We start from the raw sequence: 19,468 nt of genomic DNA, 5'->3' as shown, positions 1-19,468 counted from the left end.
ACAGTATGTAACTTAGTAACTCAGTTACTACCAAGCACAAATCAGGAATAAATATAGTAACTACATCAAATTCATGAACTGATTAATGATGAATGAACATGGGATCAATAAGTAACTAACACGTAGTTTCTGGTTAATTAATACATTCACTGTTACGTTGTGTCCCCTCAAGTAAAATGTTACCATAATTTATATTTCATTTGAATACATAGGTGGCTCAGCATTGGTGTGTTGTGGAAATGGCTTAAAGATTTAGATGCTAAAATATTTAAAGTCAATTACAAATGAAAGAAAAAGCATTCAGAGCCTTTGATCCGCACTCTTGGTAGTGGGTGAATTTACTTCTGCAATTCAGCGAGGTAAATTATCCGAAAATCTCCTGCATCGTGGCTGGGAGGGATGTAGTTCTGTAATAAGAACCACAGACACCTATTGACATAGAAATCTCAACCATCATAAATAAAAAAATAAATAAAAATGCTTGCTGGATTTCTGCTGTGTTGTCACGGCAACCGAGTCAACAAATAAAGGGGGAAGCAGAGGATGCTCTGTGCTTCTGACTCTGGATTTGTAGAGGCTTGAAATTTACTTATTTTAATTACACAGCATTTATATACCTACACATTATAAGTACTTTGCCTTAGGTCAGGAAACAGGAGATAAGGCCCACCAAAAGAGTGTCCACAGCTACAAACTATTCCGACACGCATTGTAAGCTGATTTTAATATGTTTAACTTCAAACATCGTAGAGGACCATGAAGTAATTACCCCTTTATCATCCCTATAGCTGTACATGTCCAGAACTTCACAACCAAGATTTTGTACCCAACTGGTCCCTTTTTCCCCCCCAAGAGGGATATTTTTTTATTTGGGTAATTTTTAAAGAAAAAATACGCAAAAGATTACCGCTATTTAACCACCATCCCATTTTCTGTTTTGTGGTACTTATGACTGATATTTAAGACTCTTTTCTTGTTTTAATCGTAACTTGAGATTACAGATTTCATAGAAACAGTACAGTCGAGGGCTGAGCGATTATGATATCCTGCGTAAGAGTAACTCCGTCATCCTGACATCTGGTCAGGTTGGGTCAGCACTGTGTACGTTGCTGTGCAGGGGATAAACTGAACTCCTTATGCAAGCAATATTCCGACATCCATTAGCCGACGTGTGCGAATTCTGCCAGCTGGTTCTACCAAAAGACTGATGAATAGAACTAAAAATAGGCCAGTTTCTCACATTTCATGGTTTTTCCTTTCAAATGTGCTGCTAACTGGCTCTTGGTTTTGCTCAGGCTGAATAAAACATAAAGGCTTCGCTAATCGCTAATTTTGGGAAAATGAAAACGGCAGGTTAATTTGGCCCTTTGTTATACTACTATATTTATTACACATGTTGCTTTAAACTAAAAAATATTATTTCTTAAGTTAAATTCATGCTTTGTTTGACTGGTACCACACAGCTAAAGCATGAAATAATTCCAAAAGGAAGTTGCATGATTACATGCATTATTACAGCTAATGTGTTTATGGTAATTGTTCTCAGAAGAAGATCCCAGTCAGTCACCTTAGTAGTAGTAGTATTAATAATAATAACAATAATAATATTTTGTTTCAACTTTATGGGACAAAATGACATACCCCTATTACTACATTAGCTTACAATTTCATAGCATCCATCTATGACCCCAGGTTAGGGTCACAGTTGAGGGGGGGGGGGGGTGCAATGTGAAACCAACAAACATAGCACATTGAAAATCGATTAGACCGGGCGCCTCAGCCATTCTAATCCTCCGCACTGCATCAGCCTCTTGACCCCATCTGCGTGCTGTATGTATTCAGTTACAGCCAAATGATTGGCCACTCGGAGCAGCAGCTTGCTTGCATTGGCTAGCAGGCATACCTAATGAACTGGCCACTGGGTGTATATACCAGGGCTCAAATCTGGCCCTCGATTCCAAATCCAGCTCGTGTTTTCCGTTCTCCCCAGCAGTTAGTTCAATAATTACTGATTCTGATTGGTCAGAGGTTTCACACGTGGCTCACAGGTAAAGGAAGGCTGGTGCAGTGCTTGGACCTTCAGCAACGTGATTTGAATAGCAATGGTATATACATTATAGATATAAATACATATTTAATTGATTACAATTATATATATATATATAAACAATAGGGTTCCAGCACTAAGTGCTTGGACCCCTAACTACATCCCAAATGGAAGTCAAAACTATAAAACTGTATATAATACATAAAGCCACACCTAAGCTCACAGATCAGAGCTGCTATTATAATTATTGGAACTATCAGTATGCACTATCTATACAGAATTACCAAAGGGACCTCGAGCAGAGACTAATTAACAAATCTGTGTATATAATTAAAGTGACCCGTTTTTAACTGAACGCTAAGTTATATTACTTTTTATGTTTGAAAGAATTATTTTGTACAACGGCTCAATTAAGGAAGAGCGCTGCAGAGAGAAAGGCTGCAGGAGCTGGGTGCCACTATTAATGGACTTTTTTTCCATCCCCTTTTCCAGTATTGACACTATAAATAATATTTACATTACTCTGTGCTGGCGAGAAGGAAGGCACCTCTGTCCCTGCTGGGGAATGTGAATTTCTCACTGTGAACTGTACAGTTAGACATGAGACAAAGCTCACAAAGGCTTGTAGCTCTCCGCATGGCTTGTCCTCCACAACCCCCACCTGGGAATAGGAGAAGGCACCAGTATAAAACCAGTATAAAAGTATAAATCCCAAAAGAATAGTTTTTTTTTTTTAGATTATGAAAACTGACCTCTATCATGTACTTCATCAATACTGTTAAGAAAGGGACAATGAAGACCTGTAGAATAGGGGTATTTGCCAGGGTGAGATGGAAAGCCTCAGTTCAATGATTCTTCAGTCAGAGTAGTCCAAGGCATCATGTATGATTCATAAAGAACTCCCACATTTTTTCTGCATTATTCATTTCCCTCCTACACAGAGATTAGCTCCTCTCAGCTATGTAGGTCAGGCAATTAGATAATAGGACGGTGCTCTATTCATAAATGGCCTTTCTGCACTCAATAGTGCAGAAGTCAGAACATGTCAGTTGACGGCGATATGTGGAGGCTCTGGTTTGACGCAAATGCAGGAACACGTTTGGAGACACTCCCTTAAACCAGACCGCGTGGTGAATGCCGTTCGTTGCTTACAGATTCTCGCGAGCATCCACAATACACACACAGACACACGTCGGTTCACTGCTGGGCTCTGCAGCTTCCCCCAACACCGACCCAGCCTGTCATCCAGTTGCTATGCGTCCATGCCGCCGTTTCCGTTCCCACCTTTCCACCCTGCTGAGGGTCTGCCCGTCTCCTTTGGTTGTTATGGCAACTTTCTGGTGTGGAACCGTATAAAATGTGGGCCTCTTCCTCTGCTTATAAGGCTACACACTTTCGGTCCCAGCAGTGAAAGAGTCAGAGACAAACAAATCCACAGAGGGTACTTTTTTGGTCAGAACAGTGAACGAAAATGTTAACTGCCTTTACAGTGGGATACACATTTACAGACTCCTATTGCCAAATCTGTGGAAGGGGACAACAGGTAACATATTAACTAAGGAATTTTTCATGGGGACAATATCGTAGGAAGCTGAATGGAAACGCGCCCATCAGAGACACGATCTCCCTCCCACGGCGTAAGAACAGCACAAACGGGAAAACCAAGAAAAGCAACCATTTATACGAAGAATGTGGCATGTCCACCACAAGACGAACAATTACAGAACCGCCAATGATCATTTAATAGTCAGGAGGGTGTGGGGTGGTTGATTCTTTGGTTATGTAATTCACTGTAAATTGTTTTCTTAGTAATGTAATTTGTTAGCCAGTGTGTTTTCTGAGCAGGTTTGGTAATCCGAGATACATACAAACAATTTTGAATATGTCCATTCTAACAATAAGATGTCATGTTGCTTTTTATTTTTGAATTCTGGGATCTCCTGCGTTGGGCCAATATTACTACTACACACAAATAATGCACAATGTTGTCCTGGAAATCTTTGTTTGTTTGTTTTACCACTCCCAGGCCCATTCTTTTGTCAAACAAACAAACAAACAAAAAAAAACTTTTTTAACTTAATGACTAATGGAATAATGTGGGTGCTGAGGCAAAACCAGTTGAGATCCACTGCTTTAGGATTCATAGTGGTTTTTGTTCAATTGGTTTTGTTTAATGGAAATTTTGGGCATATTACTCTAATTCAGGGAGCTCCAACTCTGGTCCTGAAGAGCTACCGTCCAGTAGGTTTTCTATCCTACCCGGCTTCTGATGAGTCCCACCTGTTCTCAGGTAAATACCAGGAGCAGGTGTGGCTCATCAGAAGCCAAGTGGGATAGAAAACCTACTGGATAGTAGCTCTCCAGGACCGGAGTTGGAGACCCCTGCTCTAATTTAATGGTACAATACAGCAATTCACTTGCCACCCATCCATATTCTAACCAAGGTCAAGGTCAAAGAGGAGAATGGAGCCTTCTTTGGTGCAATACAATGGGAAAATGTTTATAATTAATGATTAAAATGTTTTATAAACAAAACAAAATATCTATATGAAATATCTACACAAAATATCGTGAACAAAAAAGTGAGTCACCGTGACCCTTGGTCACAGATCAGATGCTGAAACCAAAATACGAAGTAGATGACCGCGTTGAAGCATAGCCAGTTAGCCTGCAGTGTGTTAGTAGGTCAGCGCCTTGTTATGCTTGCCTGATTTAACAGCTCAGTTGCCTCAAAATCCATCTAAGCCTGCTGATAGTGCATCAGAAAGGTGGCTCTGTGGCTATATATAACTATGCCAGGGAAGGAATGAGTCTGCTTCCTCTCAAGCGGAATGAGTCATGAGCAGCAATTCTAAAAGCGTAAAAGACGGAAGGGAACAGCAGGATCAAGTGGAGAGGAACAGAGGAAATGGGGAAATCTTAGGAAATCTCGAGAAATTAAGGATGTTTTTGGTTGGATGCGCTTTAGTCGGTCAATTACACGCATCTCATTGGGGATGTTAGAGGAAGGGGCTTTTTAAGTATTCTCCACAAACTGAAATAGCGTTACAATCAAATATAAACACAAGAATTTGTGAAACAATGGCTTAGCTATTACAGAAATTTGCTGTATCAACTTAATCACCGACTTACTAATTAAAAAAATATATACTAAGCAAGAAAATGTAATACTATCAAAATTTTTGATAATTTTGATAATTTTTTATCAAAAGCTGTCTCAATAAAGATTTGTAAAAGTGTATGGTTGCATTCTAATTTATTATTATACTATATAAAATGTTTTAGAATTGTTTAATAATAGTTTCTTATTGCTTTTAAAAGGTGAGACTGTGGTATGCTGCCTTTATACGATATCACAGACTTGGGATGAATGATAATGTCAAAGGCCTGTGTCTTATGGATGTCGACCACACTGGTGTGACACTTGGACCAGTGGTAGCCAGGGATACTGGCAGTTATCATGATGAGTGACAGCACATGTGGGTCGCAGGGCGAGATTCAGCGCACTGAGAGCTGGACCTATAACTGGATTCTGTGTTAATCAGGAGGACACCCAGCATCAACCCAAAAAGAGAAGCTTTTATCAAATGTAGTTAATAAGAATAAGAATCAATAAACCCATGTGGGATTTTTCACATACTGAAATCCTCAGTTTATCCCAGTTATTATTAGCATATTCAAATTCTTAAGGATATGCTCAGTGGAAAACACAACGATTGTGTTCAGTTGTCTGAAGTTCATTTTCAACTTTTCTAAATTGACAAGTATATAAAAAAAAAAAAACAGAAGCCTGAATTATAATTATGTAAAATGGAGCGACATACTTTCCTCATGCCCAACATAAGTCTATTGTGAAATGTGATTATTATCACTTAAACCTACAGGATAAACAACTCACAGGAACTTGCAGGGTGTGAAGTTACCCTATTAAAATCTGATCAAAAAGTGTTAGAAATGACAAGCAACTGCAGCACCTGGTAAAGCTTATGGAACCAGAATATAAAGCAGGGAATGAGCACATCCACTGCAAGCTCCCACCCCATTGGCAGTGGGTCCTGGAGCTGGACCCAGGCAGCACAGGGCACAAGGCTGGGGCACAGCATGCACAGGATGCCAGTCCATCGCAGGGCATACATACGCTAACATACACTATGAGCAATCTAGAGACGCCAATTATCCTAACTGCGTGTCCTTGGCATAAGTACAGTCTGAAATATTTCCAAACAGATTTCAGATCAGGCTTCTCAAAAGCTTATGCAGAAGCATATTTCAAAATGCATTCAGGCTGGAGTCCTTAACCACCTTTATTTTGATGTGAAGCCACTGGAGACATTGAGCTGGATGGGGCAGCTACATAAATTAAGGTAAAACGGAAGCGTACTTTCAAAGAAGATCTAATTTTACTGGCCACAATATAATCACACACACCCCCCCCCCCTAACCTGCAATTCATCAAGTTTGGTATGTTCTCTTTCCTACGATATATGGACAAATGTGTGGTAATCTATTACAAGTACTTCCTTTTAAATCTGCAATTCCCCTGCCATGACCTCTTGGGTTTCAAATAATTAAATGCTGGAATCACTGATAAAACAACAGCCGGATGCTCAGAACCCTGCCTGTTTAACTTTAGCTGCCCAGAGCACGCGGAAATGTATTATACCTATAAAAACACACAAGGGCCTCCTTCTGACCTTTGTCATTTGTGGGTGCATTAATAGCTAATCATACATATCTACATAAATACCTACATATTAACCAACAGTGAGACTATAAAGCAGTAAAGCGCAAACAAAACAGAGGAATTTTTTAAGACGCACACATACATAGTACATTTGATCTTTACCTCACACTATAACACTAAGTCATTCTGAATTTATTACCACACATAAAATCCTCAGATGTTTCTTGTGAAAATATTAACGTTAGTATGCACCGTATAGGTGTGTAAACAAATGAACTGCATTTCTTCACGTGACAATAACTGCACTGACATCATGACTCTTTTTAATAAGAGCACAACAAAGACCTATGATGTATAACGTTACAGGAAAGCAGCGACTCGCCAGGTGAAACAAGGGGAGCTGGTGTGTCACTGGAAGGCAAACACACTACCACACACACATACACACAAGTGCAAATGAGTCACAATTATGCATTCTGGGAATACAAAAAAAAAAAACACAAAAGAAACTCAGTCAGTGACTTCTTTATGCTTGGCTTGATTTACGTCTGCGGTCACTGAGCACAGGAATGGGAGCAGACCAGCACTGGAGCAGAGAGGACCAACGCCGGAATGGCCAGTTACATAACTGGTGAGGAACGTACCATATGTCGCAGTTAGAATGTTAAAGAGGGTGACATGAGGAACGTACCATATGTCGAAGTTAGAAGGTTAAAGAGGGTGACATGCATGGCCATAATACTTATTGTGGTCATGGGTAACATATTTTCAAGGAGAAAGCGATTCATTCCCTAAAGAAATCAGGGTAATATCCAGACTAGCCTCCTAAATAAACTGTCCTCTTTGTGTGTGTCATGTAGCTCTGCAGCATGCTGACCTCTACGTGTGTCACACACAAAGACAGACTCGAGGAAAAGGCAGAAGAGACGCTAGAGACTGCAGCACCCTTGAATTATGCTGATAATGAGGTAAACGGTCTTGGCGCTTTTTAACATGCTTTTGTCAAAGACATCCCATCAGGTAGCACTTCTCGTGTCTGGTCCTGGGCAGATGCTGTGAAAGCTGGTTAGGGTCCAGCTGACTTTTTAATTAGGATTTAGTGAACGTAAAACTGAACGCTGATATCTTGGCAGTCATCTGTTTCAGCCCCTATAAATGAGACAGATGGGTCTGTCATAAGCACAGCACGCTCTGGTAAAGATTTCCGCTCTAACAAAAAAAAAATACCAGGATTCTGTAGAATTTACTAAAAACAATCAAATTACATTGTTCTCAATACTAGTAATAAGAATGACAGCAATATGTACATTGGCCATCAGAGATGTTATTTAACACCTATAATCAGCATATAACAGAATTAGGTTTTGTTGGAAGGGAAAGCATGAACGGTAAATCAGATATGTCACTCAGGTGACTGATCTTTCCTGTATGCAGAGCATCTGATGACATACATAACATTATCACCCAAAATACACACTTGTTCCAAGGAAGAGCTGCACTGTCACCTGATTGCATATCTCACTCTACATTTTATAACAGCTGCAAGTATAGTCCGCATACAGTTCCTTTCAGTCTAATGTACCCTTGTAATTGATTTTTTTGGAGCTTCCAAACATATACTGTAGAACAAGTATGTCTAATACAACTAAATGCCAACCTTTCACATTTCCACTGCAATGCAGGTGAAAAATAATTTCCATCCAATAGAGGGCGCCCTTAACAACACCAGAACCTTCCGCTAGCCTACTTCATTGTAGGTTACCACAGTTACCACGTGTGTGGCTCACCTTGGTTGAACCAGGTGCTGTATCAGTATTAGATCTACTTTAGGTAAAGCTATTTAAAAAGCATGTTAATTTAGTCTTCATTAAAGTTACATCATAATCAGCATCTAGGTGCATTAAGTAAGAGGTGACACAAATATTACACTTGGAGCTGATGTTAAGCACACTAAAATTTGACCAAAAGAAACAATATCTCTTTTATAATGCCTGCTCGGAAATATTAACTCATATACTTTTTAAGGGAGAAAACGCAAGTATTTTAAAATCTATTTTGATTTAAATCTTTAATAAAATCCTTAAAGGAATCCGTAGACGTATTGCTCGAAATAAAACGTTAATTTCAATTAAACAATATTTTGTTACAGCGGTGGGACAACAGCTTCGCCATATCACTAAAATAAATTTCATTGATATCATTAGGAATCTGAAAAACAAGATAAGTGTTGAAATCAACAGCTATGGTTTGAACATTCACTAAAGCTTTGTCAGAAAACACCGGTTTTCTTAAAGGGCCAGTACGACATAGCGAGGCCAGCTCTGTAGCGAGGCCCTTTCACCACTTCGGCATGGAAAGTCACACGAAGCTGCTCAGGAAGTATTCTGGCTGCTGTTCAGTTTAAGCTTGCAGAACACGGCCTGCTAACCTACTTTCTCAGCGTCATGCTCTGCAACATTAAAGGCAGTGTCATAGTTACCTAATGCTTACAATACAGCAGACTTTACCCATAAGGGGAGGAAAACTTCACAGGCACAAAGCCCTTATCTGAAATAAGATAAAGACCCCCTTTCAACCCCAGTGAGGAGCTTCTGATGAAAAACATGTGATCCTCAGGGCTTACATTACAAGTGAATGTCATAGGCTGCCTCTCAAAGTGAATTCAAGAAATTTCACAAAAGCAACTGAACCTTTGCTAAAGTACTTTTTAGTTTCTCCGAGATACTATGTATCATGCCTGAAAATAAAATATGAAAGAGCTACTCACAGTGCAGCAAATGTAAACCATTTGTGTATTAACATGGCTATATTCTAGCACTTTCTTTAGCCCTGACTATAATGTATGGAAGAAAGAGATTGTGTGTGTGTGTCTGAGAGAGAGAGAGAGAAAGAGAGAGAGCATAGAAGAGATTGAAAGGAGGCTACAGAAGGGAAGGAAACTGCAGGGTGGAGACCTACCCCAGTACAAAGCACACTGAATGATTTACCTCAAAGCATCGGTACTTAACCTCATTCTGATTCTCAGGAGAAGGACTGAGCCAGTTAATCTGGATAGCTCCTAAGCTGTATAAAGCGGGGTAAGAGTAGCAGCATACTGGTTATGTAAAGAACTCAATACAGGAATCGATGAAACCCAGGAGGGCAGATATAAAGCTACAAAAAAGGAGAGAAGACTCGTGGGGCACTGTCATGATGTTCACACCAAGCGATACTGCAGTAAGGATTGCCAGTTTGACCTTTACTAAGTATAGGTCTTGTACAGCAAGGTCTTCTTAAAGCAAAATTTACTGCTTGGCTCCATTCGTTTGGAACAAGTGTTTATCCTGAGATGGTAAAATTAGCATAGCATAGAAGCAGTGGAGGGTGATCTACTGTAGGAAGCATAACAGCTGCCTGTGCCAAGGTATGACACTGGAAAGGCTACTTTCAACTCTGAGGTTCTTAAAGCGATATTTCTTAGACTACCGCCATAAAGCTTCTAGAAAAAACATAGAAGACTTTACCGGCCACTTCAGGGTTTGCTATATAAACATTGCAGAGGAAACATGGCAAGAGTGGATTCTGCATCTCCATAAAAGACATTGAAGATGAACTACCTTGAGTATAATATATTGTCCCAGTTAGATGATCAAAGTGATAACATGGATTAGGAGATAAAAAGGAGTGAAGCGTATTTAGTTTCTGCCTGAGCTTCTGTATGGGAGAGCTAGAAATCCTACTTGCACAGTGATTTTAAGATGGTTTGATATCCATGCTGGACGTATGTACAGTGCCAGTCAAAAGTTTGGACAAGCCAAGCTGCCTACAAGTGAGAGTGATAGTGTCACATCACATGACCTGGCCACCACATCACATGACCTGGTCACCTGACCTAAAGACAGCAGAAATAATTTTGGAGGAGTTTGAGCAGAGATTGGAGGAAAAGCAGCATATATGTGGGACCTCCATCAGGACGGCTGGAGAAGCATCTCAGGAGGCCACCTCATGAAACTGGTGTAGCGGAAACTTTAGGGTCAGCCAGTCCAAGGAGTAATTGGGGTTAAGGGCCTTGTTCACGGGCCCAGTGTTGAGGTTCCTCTACCAACTCGGCAGCATTTTAAGTCCCAACCCATAGAAAAGTCCCACCTCAACAAGTAATTTTTTGTTTTTGTGTAATACTTTTTGTGGTCAGTACATAATTCCATGTGTTGTATTATAAAGTGCTGATATCCTTATTCAAAAATGCAGATAATAATGCAAATAAACCTTTCTATAGGTAGGTGTGTCCAAACTTTTGACTGCCATTGTATGCCTCGCATACTCGTGCCGTCTCCGGTCGCCAGATCATACTTGCACTTAGGACAGAAGATTACTTTATGGTTATGATATTGGATTTATCAGTCCATCGCTGCCAGACTCTGATCTTAAACCCTCCTGTTCACGTCCACACTGCAGTAATTGTGCTAAACAGTTACTAACCAGTTTACAGGTTCATTTACCAAAAATGATACGTAAACCAAACTATACAACAAAACCTCCTTTTCTTTCCTATACCCTGAAGGATGTCTTAAGTCTCTTGTAAAAGAAAAAAATATATTTAAAATTATTAACCTCAAATTGCTGAAATTTAGGAAATAAAATAACCCAGGCTTATATGGCAAATTCAAAATATGTTCTTGGATCCATTATAATGTAATTTGCTTTCCTTGGGTGAAAAAACACATCCAGAAAAATGAGTGAAAATGGATTTTTTAAGTGGCCCTTCATAGTGGCAGCAGCAATAATTATAAACGAAATTTCTACGACCAACATTAATGTTTGTACAGCAGATTCCTGTTTTTTCCTTACTTTGTGTTAATTAATGGCATTAAGGCTCCTCAGTCTTTGAAACTCCCTGAATGGCTGCGCTTTTATTCCAACAGTTTTAATTAATTAGACTTGACTGATCTGCTGATTAACTGAATTACGAGGTCTAAATGAATTCACACATAATGGTGAAGATGTTTCAGTGAAAATGCTTTTCCATTTTCCATGTAGAAATAATTCTCACATCAATTCTTACAATAATATGACCAATTAGTAACTATGGAATTACTTAGTCTAAATAAGGTTCAATTAATTTAATTCGTTTTATTTTTAAAACTTAAACAGAAACTTTAATTAATGGTATTTGTATTTTGAGCAAAAACACATGTTTAAACTAGTGCAGATGATTTCAGTCCCTGACAATCATCATTCAACTGCTCAGTCAAGGCTAATTATTTAGGTTCTAATCTGAAATAAAATGTAGATTGCACACAGAGTTGGTAGGACCAGGACTGAAAAGCACTTGAATAACAACATGAAAAAAATCAACACATAAAAAAAATGCAAAGTAACTGGTAATTTTAAAAATTTCGTTTAGTGTGGCCAGTTAATAAAAAATAAACAAAGTCAGAGAGTTAGAGATTTCAGCACAGCCTTCAGACTGGATTTAATGCAGGTAATACAGCTCCATTTTGGATGACATGCTCTATTTTATCAGAAAAAGTCAAATATTAAAAACACTGGATTTGAGTAGACATATGACTTTATCACTCATAAACAAAGACTAGCTGATAGTTTAATAGATAAATTGTGTCACATTTTCCCATATTACCTTGATATAAAGTCTGTTAACCTACTTTTCCCAGATGTTGTTTGCTCATAGCCCTTTAATTTCAAGGTCAGAGGTCTTTCTTTCTCCTCTATACACAACTTTCAGCACTGTCAACACGATTAGAAAAACAATATATACAAATGTTATTATTCTGAATGTTTTGCCAAAGACTGCAGTAGCACATTCAATGATCAATTTGAAAAATCGTCATTATTCCATTTATCATGTCTGTCAACAAGCCCATTTGTCACAACTCTGATTTTAGCTTACTTTTACTTAATTATATATCATACTTGCAAATCTACAATCCTCAACAAGATTAATAGATTTGATACATGCTAAAAATAAACACTCAAAACTGGTTTTTCCATTTTGATATTCATTGATGTAAAGTAAATTCAATTTTTTTTGTACTCTGACTGACAGATATTGTTTTTGTTACTATGACTATTGAACTATTTTTAATTCTGTATCCAAGTAAAATATTAATGTTTGCTGGTGAGCTGGTATTTGTAACAAGTTTCATGATCAATTTAGTAATATGGTCACCAGAAGAAACTCTTTTCTTAAGGCTGTGAAATTAATTTTCTCAGTGTTTAACCACATAAATAAAATGCAGCGGATCTTGAGAAAGGCAGAACTGATAGCAGATGTGTAATTAATGGGCTTCGGCAAAGGCTGTGCTCCATCATTACTGTTTTCAGAACCTCCAATGGCTGTAACAAATATGCGAGAGCAATGTTACAATAGCATCTGTTGCTCATAATGTGAAGCATTTTCCTAGTTAATATTTGTTCCGCACTGGAAAACAAAGTTTACATTACAGACACACAAAGAAGTTTAGATTCTGCCCAGTGGCCAAAGAAACTAAAAGATAATCCATATGGTAGCATACTTCTCGTCTGCATTATTAATAACGAGCTTGCAATAGGTCAAAGGTCAACGTCATGTGAACGGGCAGCATTTCAGTTCCAAGTCCAACAAACAAAGGAAGTATCATTAGGGCTCAGCATGCTAATGCTTCTACTTGCAACAACCGCCCGCAGTCATGTTGGTGCAAAACACAAGGACCTGGCATCAATGATCTCTTGTGGGAATTTTTAAGAAACCAATCACTCTCCTGGCATTTAACACAGCACTAATCTATCCCTATGACTTCATGCCAAATTGTGTTTGATTTTTACGCCCAGGAAACTATGTTGCCATAGGAGTGTCTAGATCCCCGGGAAATACAACGGATGACTGATACCGCTTATACATGTTGCCATGTTAGAGGGCTGATGAGATGCATGCTGGACTATCAGATACCCAGGCAACCACAAACAACACCAGAGTCAAGCGAAATGAAAACAGCAAGACCAGCAGCGAAACATTAAGCCATTTCTGGGCCAATCAGGTTAAATCTGATAACATGTCACTGGCTATATCACACACACACACACACACGACTATCACTCATTTTCTGGTAACATAATAATAATAATAATAATAATAATAATAATAATAATGACAATAATAATAATAATAATAGCAGCATGTGAAGCACAGTGGCCAATGTTGCTCTACATCATCTCTAGGGTTGTGGTTTCAAATCTGCCCCTCCGTATGTGTAGAGTCGTCCCCATGTTACATGGGTTCCTGAGTATTCCAGTTTCTCCCAGCAGTCCAAAGAAATGCAGGAGGCTAAATTAACCATAGAGTACGATTGTGTATGAGTGTGGCAGTACAATTTTCATTTATGTGTCATGTGATGAACTGGCATCCTGTGATTGGCTTCAGGTCCCCTCTACTATGCCGACCTGGATAAATGGTTGAAAGACAGATAGATGGATGACAATTAATTTGTGATAAAATGCTGATAAAAATGACACACGCATGTCACACTGTATATTTGACCCAGTGACTGGTTCCACGCTATATGCGAGTACCTGACAATTCCGGGCTGAGACAAAGATCTCTGGAATTTTGGTGATGGTGATATAACAGGTTTCTTCTTACTTAACCTCAACAAAAAAAAAGAATATTGTATAATAGAAGAAAGACTTTGTGTGATTGGCGGGATACTACCCGCATTTGATTACAACACAATCTTAGCATTCAGCCAGGTAATGAGGTTAGTTCCCTTATCAGATCAACTCAGAGCCCACAAAATTTTGAGAAATCTGGTTGTTTTTATATTTGTCTCTTAACAACCAGTCAGTGCTTCCCAGAATTTACATTTAAAATACTCTGCAATTATCAACAAAAAGGCTACCAATCATCCAACCAAAGAATGACAAAGGATTTTTAGAAGGGAAAGATAGTTAATTCTTTCAGAATGGCCGGATTTCCGATATTCCTGACATTACAAGATGCCTGCTTAGCAATCCATCATCCAATAGCTTATGCAGGACAGGGTCACGTATTAAGAGCCTGTCCCAGTCAGTGCAGTATCACATCCTGGATAGAATGCCAATCTGTCACTGGGCACCAGTAAGCATTAACTGCATGCGTCTGTAATATGGAAAGAAACCTTCACGATACTGGGTTATCATGTGAAGCCCACAAACAGAGCAGTAACTGGATTCAAACCTCCAACCTGGAGAACTGAGGCATCAGCACAACCAACTGAGTCAACTTGCCAACTGCCTGCGTAACTGTAATTATAAATGTTGTATCTGGTCGAAAATTTGACAGCGTGCCAACCATCTGAAAGAACAGTTTTGCAGCTTGTGTCAAACACAAGAACGGAATTCTGATTTATCAAAATATATATTTTATAAAAATTATTATTTATTATTTATTATTATTTTATTTAAATTATTTTTATCAAAATAAAGTTAATCTAGCTGTGTCTGGTGCCTTCTTGCTGCAAGCAACACAAAGTAATGCACCCACGTGACTGTTTTGAAGGAAGTACACAACAGTAGGCTAATTTGTGCATGATAGAGGTTATCCACAAAAAAAGGCCAGATAAAATATCAAAGACATACTTACCAAATAACACACCCTGTGGAGAAATGAAGTCAGGGAATAACAAATAAAACTTTCACCAAGTCTGTAGCTCCTCCAATGATGGGTATTAATTACTATTGCCTAATGAAAGTGTTGAATTACTGTAATCGGGTCATTATTCAAATATTTCCACGGTAAATATCTAACCTGTTCATAACTGCTCCCAACTCCCTTTGGCTATACAAAGCCAGCCTTCATTGACAAAGATGACTAATGTTAACCCAGAGCAACAACTGACTGCGCATTTCTTTTACGTATAAACTTCTTTTTACCCTATCGAGAATACACAGATATCAGTTTTAAAACAGTAAATAGAAGTAAATGTTTAAGGCTGAGTACACTTTAAATTTATGAAACACGACTCGCCTTATCTCCAACCGCATGGACAGACTGTAGATGTAACTTTGAACTGCTCTATGAGGTTTTTATGGAAACACCAACGACCTCTGCGTTGACCACACAATCAAAAAATAAAATTACACAAATATTTACCAAAAAAAGCCATAACGGGGTGCAAACAAATGATCGCTCTAAAATCAGAATATACAGAAAGGAGAAAAACGATGTTTGTGAAAGCAGGCATAGTTAAACCGGTACACCTGGCAGAAGTATGACCAGCGCGTCCAGTCTTACGTATGATCACATTGACACTGAAGACGAAGTGTCACTAAAAGACGCACTGTGCAAAATTAAGAGCAAAAAGCAAAGTATTAATGCAACTTACCTAAGTTAACGCGACAACGAGATGGGGATCCCAGTTTGAAGACCAGTTTTAAATTGTAAAAAAAAGGAAAAGGCTGTTACTCCTTTCTTAGTCATGCGAGATTGTTATATAACTGACACCGTTTTCCGTGGGCAATTACTTGGTCCCGTTTTTTCATTCAGCGATGTTCATTTTTCCCTGCCTACGCGCCCCGCATCTCGCATTTGTGAAAGCAGAAGGGGAGTGACCCGGCGTTAAAAAGGGGGACGGATCAGGAGAAACGGGAGTTCATTCCCCTTTGGACCGAAACGGCTGCTTACAAAACCGGCCAGCATCGTCCGGCAAACGGAGACCTCTGTTTAGGGCCATGCGAGTTAGTGTTCGTCAAGTAAGGCAGAGTGACATACTGTATAAATCTGAGGTCTACCGAGAGTGTGTGTGTGTGTGTGTGTGTACATGTATAGGATATTTCATGGTACATGCATATGTATATTAAAGCGTGATATATTGAGGTCAAACTTTGATTAGGCAGTGAGGTGACATTGCGATCCGGGATGCTGGGAATGGAGCGTGTGCCGCGCATTAGGGTTACACAACGCTGCGTGTTTCGTAAGGCGACTTTGCGGAGTTATGTGACGGCGCATTAGTGACAGTGTTTGCCATGCTGTGACACTGCGTCACGGCCAGCCAGCATAGGGTCGGTACAACGCCGGGAAGCATCGTTTCTGTTCAAAAAGAAAAAAAACTTTGCAATAGTTTTATAGTATAATCCTTTACTTGATTAATCTCAATAAACCCATTCTGAAATTATTAGGATTTGAGTCAACTCCGTTTTATTTATATATTTATTTGTTCGTTGATTTATTTGTTGGTTTATTTTACTTTTTAAGTTCTGGGCTGCAAATCAGACTTACAGATTGTAATGAACTGTGATGAACGATTTAAGATTGAGATATTTTTCATGAGAAGAAAATGTATGTGGGTTTTTTTTTTGTCAATGGTCAACCTTATGCTGTAGATGAGAAATTACCGTCTTACAAACTGGCTGTCAAAAACGTTAGAGACGCATGGGAACACTTTAAATTTCGCGATTCCAGTGAAATGCAGCATACTGGGATAGGGATATGTGGCAGGCCGTACCTACCACTGAGGACAAGTCATCAGTATTTTTTTCTGCAACTCCCATAACCACGATCCATTACGGGGCACACCTAGTAAGGGCTAACACCTTTGACATTCGTGTTTCAAAAATCCTGGCTACAGCCCTGAATATGTGTAAGTGATCTGTTCTAATACACCTCTTTTCCAAAGATTGAAACATCACGAGGAGAGTGGTTTGGTAGCTTGTACGCAGGTGCAGAGCCATCATTTAGTATTTCTTACCCTCCGAAGTGTTTTAACCTTTTTTTGTGCATACTCCTGCATACTTTCAGAGATCGCGAAGAGTTTACCACAAAGCAACAAATCGCTTCACTTTACCCATCCCCAGCGAAAAAGCAAGTGACAACAGCTTCAGGTCTCCGTTACTGTTATTTCTGTCATGTGAGCCACAGAGTCGCCACAGTTGTTAATCTTATGACTGATATCTGCCCATTTTAGAAACAAAAGGAAAATGGAGAATAAGGTCAGTGGAATATTCCAAAGTAGCTTATGCAACCTGGAATGAACAGTTTATATAACACACATACACACACAGATGCTTTTCAGCTCTGAAAACTGACCATGAAATGGAAGAATGGAGCAAGCAAAGAAACAGGCCAGCGTCATGGTTTCATCTCCTACCTTCAGAATCTCAATATTTTTAACTATTTACAGTTGACATAGCTGTAATTGTACACAATATTTGGCACCTTTGTTACAGCCACAATAATGGCACCTTTGTTTACAATCTACTCTTAGCTGAAAATCACTTAATTCTAATTGGTCAAACATGGTTTACTGGGAATCACAGCTTAGATAAGAGGCAAGCCTTGAGATGCATGTTTATCAGTCTTGTATTATGGATTTTGTAACATTCCAAAGAATCTGTGATTTCTTACATGGTGTCTGGGGGTATATGGATGAATTTTTCCAAATGTTCAGTTCAGTCATACTGAACTCTTTGCTAAAAGATTATTTATCCGAATCGGAGCACAATTTAGTGGTATTTTTTCTGTTCGTTTTAGAAATGACACACAGAATTGCTTGGCTTCTGTAACATAATCAAACCACATAACTGATTCATACCATGCTGGCAATGTTGGGCTCTGCAAGCCAGAAACTCAATCTTCCTTTTAGAACATGACAATCATTTCTTGCGATTCATGAAAACTCTCGCAAATATCTGCTCAATTTATCTGCCTGAGAATAAACTGAAAGTGGGTCAGTTTTAACTTTGATATCAGAAGCTATGCTGCTTATCACTTAATTTAATTGTGTTGTTGTAATACTGGATTACAAATGTATAACTACTTGCCTTTATTTTATGTGTTTTGTGTCACTGATCTGCTTGTCATGATTTATTTACTTCTACTTTATATGGATAACCTCAGTATCCCGATGTGATATGTGATTAGAAGATGGATGGATGGATGGATATTTTATTGGGGGGGTCACAAGGTTCAGGTGGAAAACAGAACTATGCGTCATGGGGAATTGGCAGTGAGAAGTCCTCTTTCCAGGGACATACGGGATCAGGGCAGTTTAGGGGTCAATGTAAACACAAGACTCAGAAAAGGGGCTGACAAACGAAAAAAAATAGGTGTATAAAATAAAACTACAAACACTAGACTCACAAACACGAAGAAATGACTACTTCCGGGATTGGGGACAACCTAGGGGATTCGCTTCTGGGATAAAACAACGCAGCGCAAAGAAACTGGCCCAGGTACCACCAATCAGAATAAATAAACCTGTCATCCGGAAACTTCCTCATGAAATGGCTGGAGTATACACCCCCCTGCTCTGAAAATGATTAAGGGCAAGGAGAAAATAAAAAAACAGCAGGCTCTACCATGCATAAAAATCATTATATATACATACAGCATATAAACACACTATAAATGAATATATCTACCATTATGGCTAAACGAGTTCAAAAGAGGAAAGGAAACTGGACACAAGACAGAACCACTTCCAGACACCATCAGGTGATTAGTCATCAACTCCAGGCCCCTCAATTCAGGCATATAGAATTGGCCGAGTTGCTCCTAATCTCCCTCTGGGATTTTGACTCCATCGACTTTTGCCAGATTAGTGGTGTGAGTTATGTACAGTCCCAGTATAACCATCTGTGAAAGTCAGCTTGGTTATATCAGCTATCTGCTATTGCTCACAGACATGAACAATCCATTTTGTTTCCCTTGATTTGTCATTGTAGAGGGGGTAAGGAAGTCAGTCTCTTCTTGCAACACCTTCCAAAGCTCTCCAACTTTGAAGTAATTT

General features: G+C 39.0%; 1 protein-coding gene across 3 annotated transcripts in view; it reads right to left on the bottom strand.

Moving 5' to 3' along the window:
- The window catches only part of LOC111859839 (neuronal PAS domain-containing protein 2-like), a 56,092-nt gene extending 39,801 nt beyond the window's left edge, over nt 1–16,291 (bottom strand). The window contains exon 1 of one of the 3 annotated variants that reach the window (XM_023842866.2): nt 16,067–16,291. The gene's annotated coding sequence lies outside the window, so the exon portion shown is untranslated. Of the gene's footprint in view, nt 1–2,663; nt 2,684–16,066 lie in introns of those variants that run through there. The other 2 variants (XM_023842872.2, XM_072717542.1) reach the window with 2 other exon arrangements.
- Between the last annotated feature and the right edge of the window lie 3,177 nt (nt 16,292–19,468).

Source organism: Paramormyrops kingsleyae, chromosome 10, assembly GCF_048594095.1.
Source record: "Paramormyrops kingsleyae isolate MSU_618 chromosome 10, PKINGS_0.4, whole genome shotgun sequence".
Classification (NCBI taxonomy): Eukaryota; Metazoa; Chordata; class Actinopteri; order Osteoglossiformes; family Mormyridae; genus Paramormyrops; species Paramormyrops kingsleyae.
The sequence above is the reverse complement of the archived record's forward strand: the minus strand, read 5'-3'. Positions and strand labels throughout refer to the sequence as shown.